Source organism: Phoenix dactylifera, chromosome 1, assembly GCF_009389715.1.
Source record: "Phoenix dactylifera cultivar Barhee BC4 chromosome 1, palm_55x_up_171113_PBpolish2nd_filt_p, whole genome shotgun sequence".
Classification (NCBI taxonomy): Eukaryota; Viridiplantae; Streptophyta; class Magnoliopsida; order Arecales; family Arecaceae; genus Phoenix; species Phoenix dactylifera.
The window spans coordinates 543904-556236 of NC_052392.1; positions in this window are offsets into that span (position 1 = coordinate 543904).

A 12333-nucleotide genomic window follows, 5' to 3' on the forward strand; every position below is an offset into this window, starting at 1 on the left:
CTATGAGGTCACACGCATAGAAGATTCCTGATTGATCAAGAAAGCTGATGAATGATTAAGAATCATTCAGGGGTAATTTGGTCAATTTGATTGGCAAATTATCTTATAAAATAATTAAAGTAATTATTGAAGGATTAATTAGTAATTAAATTACTAATAAACTCAATTTGATTGAGTCATTGGGCTAAAGATGAGCCAAATTGAATTGGATTCAAGTTTGGGCTCAATCAGGATTTTGACCTGATTGGATTAGGTCAGAACCAAAAAGGACTTAAGCTGATCAAATTAATTTTAAATTAATTTGTTCTTAATTGGGGATTGACCTAATTGAATTAGGTCCAACACAAAGTAATAATTCAATTTGATTGAGTTTGCATGAGCCAAAGTTGAATTGGATTCAATTTGAGCTCAATCAGGGTCTGACCTGATTAGATTGGGTTCAACCAAATTGCTTTGTTTTAATTCGGGTTTGACCAAATTTGATTAGGTGCAACCCAAGGGGATTAGGCTCAGATGATGTGGCAATTATTGGTGACATGGAATTGGATTTCATGAATTTTAAATAAACCAAAATTATTGCATGGCACATTGACCCATTGCTTGACACATGGCGACATTGTTTGTTATTTGAATTTAAATTCAAACATTAAGCAATGTGTTAAATGATTTTAATCACTCAAACCATCAGCCAAGGTGGCGTCTGAGTTTTTGAATGGATTAAATTCGAATTTCAAGAGGTGATTTCGAAATTATGAAGTGTTTTACCTTGCCGCATGGATTTCAAATTCCTTCCCTCTTGCACATGTGTTTAAAATTTGAATTTAAATCAGATTTGGTTGAGATCTGATTTGGGTTGTTCCTATTCCTTTGCATGTGCCAACTAAAAGAGATTTTCTGAAAATAAATTTCGAATTTTGAATGAAAATTCGGAGGCCATTAAAAGGGGTCAAACATGGGCACCAAAAATACATCCATTGCAGTCTTCTTCCTCACCCGCCTCCTCCTCCTCTTCTTCTCCATTTTAGATAGGGTTTTCAGGGTGAATATCTAGAAGATTCAAGATCAGATCTGAGTCCTCTACTTCCCTTACAAACCTCATCTCTATCTGCTTCAAGACGATTGATCAAGAGTTGATTGAATCCCGACGGGCAGATTTCAGCTTTCAAGAAATTCTGCGCAAGCTAGCACTTCCGCAGGATTGGATCTCTTCAGGAACTTCGCGTGGACTTCTCGTAGAGGCCATTCGTGTGCGTGGCTGCGAAGTCGAGGATCAGATCCACAAGTTTCATCCATCATAAAAGGTATTAATCCTACATTAATCTTTTATTATGGTGTCAAGATCTAGGTCTGATTCCCCGAGGTTTTACCCTCTTTTGGGGCTCCTCACGGAGATATCTCCAGAATCCATTCAATGGATATTCGGAGATTAATCGGAATAGAGTTCTTAAGTTTCAGATCTGATAGTTAATCATGCATAAAAGTTTTAGCATAATTGTTTAAACGATTCCGGCATAATCCTATGTGTTCTTAAGGTGCTGATTTCTAGATTTGATCTTGTAAGCATGCATGAATTAAATTGTTTGATTCGATTTTTCCGCTGCGTTTTAAAACTTAAAAAGAACTACGTATGGCTTGATCCCCCTTATGAAGGGGTACGTAGGCAACCCGATCAGGTTCAGCCATGGTTTTAAAAAAAAAAAAAAAAAAATCAGCATGCTTAACACCGAAGAACCTAGGATTCACTTTCAGTGGTATCAGAGCCAGGTTTATGTTTAAACTTTTATGTTTTAATTCTTGCAATTAAATCCGAAATCATTAACATGTTTAGATTAGATCTAAAGTGCTTTTTATGATTGATTTAATTGCTGATTATGCATGATTAAGTAGATCTGAAATTTTGGATGCATATGATGCATGTTTGTGTTAGGATTAGTAACATGAATAAATCTGAAATCATAATATTGTTTAGATTAGATCTAAATAAAGTTTATGATTCATATGATCTCTGATTTTAATGAACAAATCAGATCTGAAAATAAAAGTGAAAAAACAAATACATAAGATGTATGTTGTTTGTATTAATTCATGTTGTTATGTATATGTGATGCATGAACATAAAACATAATGACTTAAACATGAATTAAATCTGATTACATGTGATTAATTACAAAAACTCAGATCTGAAAATGTATTTTAAGAACTGAAAGATTGTAATTAATATGTAATTAAAAAGAAATATGCAATGATCAAAACTTTCATAAGTCTAAACTTAATTGAGAATTAAGTGTTATGAAATAGAATTGTAACTCAATTAATTGACATTGCATAATTCTTTGGGCATATGGGTTAGCTTGAATCAAGTTCTTAGGATTGGGTTAGACCTAAGGTTAGAATCAAACATGGTCTAATTAGAGTTAATTGATCAAATCTAATTAAGTAGTAACTAGATTAGGTCAAGGAAACTCTAGGTTAAATACAATAGTTGTAGATTGATCAATTCCATGTCTTTGATTAGACCAAGATGGAACTTGATTTAGGCTCAGAGGTGTAGCCCGAGTCATTTGAGTAATCAAATCGAAATTGATTAACCAGTCGGTGTCTAAGGTAAGTTTGGCAGTTTTGACCGGTGGTTTTTAATTGGGAGCTACTCGCACTGATTCGTCTTTGCCGAGTTAATGGCATATCCCTTCCACCGATCTCACTTACCTGGCCGACATGGTCAATCACATTTTGATTGGATCACTTAATGATTCGAGTTAGCCCATGCCTATAAGGAAAATCAGTTTGACTGATTTAGGTGTCTCCTTAACCAGTTTGAGTCTAATCTGATTTGGTGAAGTCAGTGGGAGAAATTAGACTAACCGGATCTTCTCATCTATCCTAATTATGAAATCCTCTAAAATTATTAGGTCCTTAAAATGAAATGGTTATGGAGATAACTAGGTCATAGCCTCCCATTAAGTTGGGTGATAATGGGTCCAATGTTTTGATAATTATTGGAGGCGCGACACGCCTGGTACTTATCAAGCATTGGAATTGTCATTCAATATATGATGAGTTAAGTGTACCTTCAATAGGCGATCAGGTGAGCCGAGCCACACTCGGGCTTGGTCGTCTATTAGTTGATTAGACTTAACCCTATCATTTAATGGTTGGACCTGACTAGGGTATTCGGTGGAGGCGCCACACGCCTGCCGGAAAACCTAGGGCAAAATCATCACTAGAAGTTGCTTGGTGAAGCAATTGGTTAAGAACCTACCAATAGGTGCATATGGGTTGGCCGAGCCACACTCGGGCCTATATGTGATCTATTGGGTTCTAGTGCCCACTAAAGAATTAGGAGTAATTTTTCGAATTAGAGGTAGAGGCTACCAATTTGTATAAAATAGTGGGAATACCTTTAGACTAAAGTCCAAGTCTATTGAGTTTAGTCAATTCATATACTAATAGCCAAATTTTCTTTTTATGCAGAAATGGCCACTAATTTGTCACTTCGCTCATTGTTGGACAATGACAAGTTGACTGGTCCAAATTTCAATATATGGCATAGGAAACTGAAAATAGTGCTAGAGCATGAGAGGATCCTTTATGTGATAACGGATCAAGCACCTGAGCAGCCCGCTGCTAATGCATCAAGATCGGCCAGAGACACTTATCAGAAGTGGCTCAGTGACCGGATCACTGTTCGATGCATCATGTTGGCAGCAATGAGTGATGAGTTTAGTAGGCGTTTTGAGAATACGCAGCCGGAAGATATCATTCAAGTGTTGAATGAATCATTCGGCGTTCCTGACGACGTTGAGAGGCACAAAACTAGTTGTGCCATCTTCAGCGCCCGAATGAAAGATGGGACCTCGATAACTGATCATGTACTGTACATGATTGAGTTGATCGAGCGTCTAAGCTCTCTTGGCTTTCCCCTTCATGATCAATTGGGGAAGGATGCCATACTAAACTCATTGCCTGGATCATACCGTCCTTTTCTCACTCATTTTCGTATGACGAAACCTGTAGTGAATTATCACCAATTGTTGGGGTTACTACAAACGTTTGAGAATGATCACCAACTTCTTAAGAAGACGGTGAACTTAGTGGGAGGTTCATCCAAGGGTCGCTCCTTTAAGAAAGGAAAAAAGAAAAATAAAATCCAAAAGAAACAGGTGCACCATGCTCAGCCTAGTCAGAAAAAGAATAAAAAGGCTGATCAGAGAAAGGCGGAGTGCTTCTTCTGCAAGAAGCAAGGACATTGGAAGAGGAACTGTCCTCTTTACATTGCATCCCTCGATCCGAACCGGCCTAAGAAAAATGGGCAATCAGTTGCCAATCAAGGTACTTATATGATAACACCTTGCAATTTTTCTATTTGTGATAATTCGACCTGGGTATTGGATACCGGTAGTCCTTTTAATATTTGCAATTTGTTGCAGGGGCTACAAGTCAGTAAGAGATTTGAAGAAGGAGAAAGGTTCCTGAATGTTGGAGATGGAAGACCAGTTCCAGTTCTAGCTTTAGGAATTCTTAAACTTAAATTCAGCTCTCATGTAAATGTCCTTAGTGATTGTCACTATTGTCCAAGTTTTCTATTGAATATCATTTCTGTAGGCCTTTTGGCCAAAAATGGTTATGAAATATCAATAAAAAAGGATTATTGCAATGTCATTTGGAATGGTGTTGTTGTAATGAATGGAATTCTGAGTAATGGCATTTACATTTTGTCACAGCCTGTTCATGTAATGTATAAATCCAATAAGCGCCCTAGAATAGATAATGTCACGGATGTCTACCTTTGGCATCATAGGCTAGGTCATATTAACAAGAACAGGATGAACAGGTTAAGTAAAGAGGGAATCCTTGATTTTAATGATTGTGAATCATTGACAACCTGTGAATCATGTCTTCTTGGTAAAATGACCAAATCACCTTTTACCGGAAAAGGTGAACGAGCCAGTGATTTATTGACCCTTGTACATTCTGATGTATGTGGGCCAATGAGCACAGATGCTAGAGGTGGGTATTCATATTTCATTACGTTTACAGACGACCTTTCTAGGTATGGTTATGTCTATTTAATGAGACATAAATCTGAATCATTTGAAATGTTCAAATTATATCGTAATGAAGTAGAAAAACAAACTGGAAAGTGTATTAAAACTCTTCGATCAGATCGAGGAGGTGAATACCTCTCCAGTGAATTTTTGACATATCTAGGAGAAAATGGGATTCTCTCTCAATGGACTCCTCCTGGTACACCACAATATAATGGTGTGTCAGAAAGGAGAAATCGAACTCTGTTAGACATGGTTCGATCCATGATGGGGTTTGCTAATCTGCCCATATCCTTTTGGGGATATGCTCTTGAGTCAGCCTGCTATATTCTAAATAAGGTTCCAAGTAAGTCTGTAAATAAAACACCATATGAGATGTGGACTGGACGTAAGCCGATGCTCTCTCACCTTAGGATTTGGGGGTGTCCGGCGTACGTCAAACGTTTGAAGACAGACAAACTTGAACCCAAGTCTGACAAATGTTTCTTTGTTGGTTATCCTAAAGAAACTAAAGGATATTACTTCTACTTTGCTAAAGAACAAAAGTTGTTCGTAAGCAATAGAGCAATTTTCTTAGAAAAGGAATTCCTTGGTGAAGGAACAAATAGCTCTAATGTTGAGCTTAGAGAAGTTCAACATGTAGAAGATCCGACACCATCTACTGAACCAGTTGAGTCGGATTTGATTAGATCAGATCCAGAACCCATATTAGATGTACCATTAAGGCGATCGGGTAGAGTACCACGTCAGCCGGACAGATACTACGGTTTCTTGGTCCGGGATGGGGATCCTATCGAACTTGATGAAAACGATGAGGATCCGATCACATATATGGATGCAATGCAGAGGTATGACTCTGATAAATGGCTTGGAGCCATGCAATCCGAAATGGAATCCATGAAGGTCAATGATGTTTGGACATTAGTTGACCCACCCGAAGGAATTAAATCCATAGGGTGTAAGTGGATATTCAAAAGGAAACGGGGCGCAGACGGAAAGGTAGAGACCTATAAAGCCCGTCTGGTTGCCAAGGGTTATCGTCAACGTTATGGTATTGACTATGACGAGACGTTTTCTCCTGTGGCAATGCTCAAGTCCATTCGGATTGTGCTTGCGATAGCAGCACATTTAGACTATGAAATCTGGCAAATGGATGTAAAGACCGCATTTTTAAATGGAGATTTAGAAGAGGAAGTGTATATGATACAACCTGAAGGTTTTACATCTGCAGATGAGTCTAAAGTGTGCAAGCTTCAAAAATCCATTTATGGATTAAAGCAAGCTTCACGGAGTTGGAATATACGTTTTGATAAGGTAATCAAAACATATGGCTTCATTAAGAATGAAGAGGAACCTTGCATTTATAAATGGGCAAATGGTTCAGTTATTATATTACTTATTTTGTATGTGGATGACATTCTTTTAATCGGGAATGACATTCCTGCATTACAAGGAATAAAGGTTTGGCTATCATCTCAATTTGCCATGAAGGATTTGGGAGAAGCATCTTACATCCTAGGGATGAAGATCCATAGAGATAGATCTAGAAGATTGCTTGGATTATCCCAATCCACATACATTGATACTATACTGAAGAGGTTCAGTATGATTAATTCCAAGAAAGGCTATCTTCCGATGGGCCATGGAATTAACCTCTCTAAAAGGGATTGTCCGACAACCCCTCAAGAAAGAGAGAGTATGGATAGAATTCCATATGCTTCGGCAGTGGGATCTATAATGTATGCCATGACATGTACTAGACCAGACGTGGCATACTCACTAGGAGTAGTGAGCAGATACCAGTCTGATCCAGGTAGCAACCACTGGAAGGTTGTAAAAACCATCCTTAAGTATTTGAGAAATACTAAAGATCAGTGGCTTGTCTATGGTGATTCTGACTTAAAACTTGAGGGATATACTGATTCAAGTTTTCAGTCAGATCAAGATGATAGCAAGAGCGTGTCAGGATATATCTTCACTCTTAAGGGTGGGGCCATCTGCTGGAAGAGTTCCAAGCAGCATACAGTGGCAGATTCTACATGTGAAGCAGAATATATCGCAGCATCTGATGCCGCCAAGGAAGCTGTATGGTTGCGGAAGTTCATCACCGAGCTTGGAGTGACACCCTCCATTGATGGTCCAGTGCCTGTATTTTGTGACAATACTGGGGCCATAGCTCAAGCAAGAGAACCCAAAGCACATCAGCGGACCAAGCATATTCTACGTCGCTACCACCTGGTTCGAGAGATCATCAATCGAGGTGATATTGATCTTCAGAAGATTGACACAAAAGAAAATCTGGCTGACCCATTTACCAAAGTCCTCGGCATCAAAGAGTTCGACGAACACAAGTCGAAGATGGGTATTAGATACTGTGCCGATTGGCATTAGGCTAAGTGGGAGTTGTTGGAATTTGTATCCTAAATGTCAATCGTCAGCATATTGATGATTGAATTTTGTAAATGAATTGACAAATTAATAAAGTGTTATTTGGCATTATTCATCATTTCATCTTCAAATGAACTCTTATATGATGAAGTCCTTAGGACTTATGTTATGATAAAGGAGGATTTATCTTTGAGTCCTTAAACTTGTTTGCGACGAAATGATATGTTGTTACTAGGACGACAACATTATCGAGATTAGGTCGTTGTGTGACATATATGTTGGTTGTCCTCTTAACCAAGGAGTGTGGAGACACTGGTATGCCACACAAGTGAAGTGTAGAAGTACATTTCACTAAACGTGACCAATTCCGGAACGCTCTACTGTCGAGAGATGTTCCGAGTGGATATGGGTATAAGTTTGGCCCTCTGACCTGAGACCGCAACCTGTGACTAGCAAGCAACTCACTGTACTTTGGTACCGGACTACCTGAATTTCTAATTCAGTGACGGAAGGTCACTGGGTGCAGTCAAGTACTTGCGTAGTCAGTTGTGAGTCAAGATGGAATTGACCCCTCCTGAAAACAGGAGATAATGTCTTGTGATTAATTTAGCAAAACCTTGGCCAGGGTAATCCCGGTGAGGAGTCACGGGATATCTAAAGTTAATCACATAATGGATGTACTAATTATAGGGTTGACAGTGAGCTCTAAGTCATCCTGGCATTAGGAGTCAAAGGGATTGAATTATACAGTAACCATAGTTCAGGGTTCCAGAATATTTGCTTCGCATATATTCGACCTATCCGGACGTCGGGTACCATTGCTAGATGGTCACATCGATTAGTGTAGAAAATTGTTCCTATACTACCGGCTTAGGTTCGAACCTATGAGGTCACACGCATAGAAGATTCCTGATTGATCAAGAAAGCTGATGAATGATTAAGAATCATTCAGGGGTAATTTGGTCAATTTGATTGGCAAATTATCTTATAAAATAATTAAAGTAATTATTGAAGGATTAATTAGTAATTAAATTACTAATAAACTCAATTTGATTGAGTCATTGGGCTAAAGATGAGCCAAATTGAATTGGATTCAAGTTTGGGCTCAATCAGGATTTTGACCTGATTGGATTAGGTCAGAACCAAAAAGGACTTAAGCTGATCAAATTAATTTTAAATTAATTTGTTCTTAATTGGGGATTGACCTAATTGAATTAGGTCCAACACAAAGTAATAATTCAATTTGATTGAGTTTGCATGAGCCAAAGTTGAATTGGATTCAATTTGAGCTCAATCAGGGTCTGACCTGATTAGATTGGGTTCAACCAAATTGCTTTGTTTTAATTCGGGTTTGACCAAATTTGATTAGGTGCAACCCAAGGGGATTAGGCTCAGATGATGTGGCAATTATTGGTGACATGGAATTGGATTTCATGAATTTTAAATAAACCAAAATTATTGCATGGCACATTGACCCATTGCTTGACACATGGCGACATTGTTTGTTATTTGAATTTAAATTCAAACATTAAGCAATGTGTTAAATGATTTTAATCACTCAAACCATCAGCCAAGGTGGCGTCTGAGTTTTTGAATGGATTAAATTCGAATTTCAAGAGGTGATTTCGAAATTATGAAGTGTTTTACCTTGCCGCATGGATTTCAAATTCCTTCCCTCTTGCACATGTGTTTAAAATTTGAATTTAAATCAGATTTGGTTGAGATCTGATTTGGGTTGTTCCTATTCCTTTGCATGTGCCAACTAAAAGAGATTTTCTGAAAATAAATTTCGAATTTTGAATGAAAATTCGGAGGCCATTAAAAGGGGTCAAACATGGGCACCAAAAATACATCCATTGCAGTCTTCTTCCTCACCCGCCTCCTCCTCCTCTTCTTCTCCATTTTAGATAGGGTTTTCAGGGTGAATATCTAGAAGATTCAAGATCAGATCTGAGTCCTCTACTTCCCTTACAAACCTCATCTCTATCTGCTTCAAGACGATTGATCAAGAGTTGATTGAATCCCGACGGGCAGATTTCAGCTTTCAAGAAATTCTGCGCAAGCTAGCACTTCCGCAGGATTGGATCTCTTCAGGAACTTCGCGTGGACTTCTCGTAGAGGCCATTCGTGTGCGTGGCTGCGAAGTCGAGGATCAGATCCACAAGTTTCATCCATCATAAAAGGTATTAATCCTACATTAATCTTTTATTATGGTGTCAAGATCTAGGTCTGATTCCCCGAGGTTTTACCCTCTTTTGGGGCTCCTCACGGAGATATCTCCAGAATCCATTCAATGGATATTCGGAGATTAATCGGAATAGAGTTCTTAAGTTTCAGATCTGATAGTTAATCATGCATAAAAGTTTTAGCATAATTGTTTAAACGATTCCGGCATAATCCTATGTGTTCTTAAGGTGCTGATTTCTAGATTTGATCTTGTAAGCATGCATGAATTAAATTGTTTGATTCGATTTTTCCGCTGCGTTTTAAAACTTAAAAAGAACTACGTATGGCTTGATCCCCCTTATGAAGGGGTACGTAGGCAACCCGATCAGGTTCAGCCATGGTTTTAAAAAAAAAAAAAAAAAATCAGCATGCTTAACACCGAAGAACCTAGGATTCACTTTCACAGGGATCCTTCTTTTGCCATCCTGGTGAATGGCACACATTCTCGCTACTTTGTGTCTACGGGAGGGCTACGACAGGGTTGTCCCTTATCCCCTCTTCTGTTTATCATTTGTGCGGATGCATTATTCAGAGCTCTGCATCAGACTGTGTTCACCCAAGAGTTGGAGGCTTACAGGCCAGTGATGGATGCCCTTTCGATCTTTCATCTACTCTTCGCAGATGACTATTTGCTGTTTGCCCGAGCGACCCGTCGGGATGCTCGGGCTCTTGGTAGGATTCTTCGGGACTACTGTGCTATGTCTGGTCAACAGGTTAACTTCTCGAAATCTGCAGTTTGCTTCAATCCGTCGACCAGACAGGAGGTGAGACACTCTATTAATGAGATCTTGGGGGTTGGCGAGCAGGATGGCACGATGAGATACTTAGGGGTTCCGCTTTCTGGCCGGCGGTTACGCGGGAGAGATTGTTCCTACTTGGAGACTAGCATCAAGCAGAGGATGGAGGGTTGGCAGATGCATTCTCTATCCATGATGGGAAGGATTACTTTGGCTTAGTCAATTCTCTCCTCGATCCTTGTTTATTTACTTTCTCATTCCTTCATTCTAGTGTCGGTTCTGAGGAATATTGAGCAGCTAGTTAGAAACTTCATCTGGGGGAGGCAAGGCGGTAGAGGTGGTATTCATCTGTTGGCATGGAAGGTGGTGTGTCAGCCTACTAGATGTGGTGGCTTGGGGGTGCCGTCTTTGCTGGTGCGGAGGGAGACTTTAGCAGCCTGCCACGCCGCTAGATATGTCATGGAGCCCGACAGTATGTGGTCCTCACTAATGAGGGCCAAGTATGGGGATTTAGGGCCCGGAGTGAGAGCTGTCCGCTACCACTCTCCGGTGTGGAGGGAGATGTGTGCCAGAGCAGGGTTGGTCCTATCGGAGATCAGATGGGCTATTGGTGATGGCCGCTCCATTGATGTCTTGGAGGACTGTTGGGTGACCGCAGTGCCGATCAGCCGTATGCCGACCATGGTGGACTCGGTGCGCTTAGCGGGCCAAAGGGTCAGTGACCTGTTGGACCCAGAGGAGGGCAGGTGGAGGGAGGGGTTGGTTCGAGAGGTATTTGGGGTACAGTTGGCAAAGATGATTTTGGGTCTTCCGGTGCCATTGTAGGGGGAGTCTAACAGGTTGGTCTGGGCGCCGTCGGGCCGATCACAGGTGCGAGCTACGGATCTACAGGCTCTTCTCAGTGGGGAGCCAGCGAGACGAATTGAGGGAGGATGGATTTGGCGGATGCGGATTCACCCGCGAGTGGCGCTCTTTATTTGGAAGGTGGCCTGGGGCTGCCTTCCCACCAGGAGTGTGCTAGTCAGGTGGGGTATACGGGTCCCTCAAGGGTGCGAGGTGTGTCCGGATATAGAGGAGACCATTTGGCATGTTCTTCTATAGTGCCCTAGGGCGAGGGAGATTTGGAGGTGGTCTCCCGTCCCTATCCCCCACTTCGTAGAGATGACACAGGATCTGTTACACTTGTTGCGAGCCTTGGTGCAGAGCCCTAGGTTCGCGGAGGCTGGAATACTTAGAGCATATCTGGCTTACCATATTTGGTTGGACCGGAATGCACGACTGTTTGAGGGCAGGAGGCTCTCGGTGAGGATGGTGGTGGAGAGAGCTGTGCTTCAGACCGAGGAGGTTTTGTCTTGTGCGGCCTTGCCTTCACTTGGGACGACTAGGGACATCTGGGGTACCCGCAGTGCTGTTTCAGCGCCCAGGTTTGCCGTTGTTTCTTGGGTACCCCCACCCCTTAGTTATCTCAAAGTAAATTTTGATGGCAGTGTGGCGATGGATGGGAGGTCATAAGGGGTTGGATTTGTTATCAGAGACCATTTTGGGAGTTTGATTGCAGCGGGCGGCCGAGGCACGATAGGTCTCACTGTTGTTGGAGCAGAGCTATGGGCAGCCTGGGCCGGCATATCCTATGCGAGGCGGGTGCTCGGGGCCGGGCGGGTGTACCTTGAGGGGGACTTTTCTGTTGTTATCGCTTGGATCCGGGTTGCGGATAGATACGGAGATGGTCACCCACTTATTCGGGAGACCCACCGGTTGGCTACGGAGATGGATGAGTTTTAGGCTGTACACATTTTTCGGGAGGCGAACAGGGCAGCAGACTAGGTCGCCTCCTATGTTGCACAGCATTCTGGAGAGTTCCGCTGGACATCCACAGTAGAGCTACCGCCCCATTTGTATTTTTTGCTTTCTTCTGATTTGGCAGGTTGTACTCACGT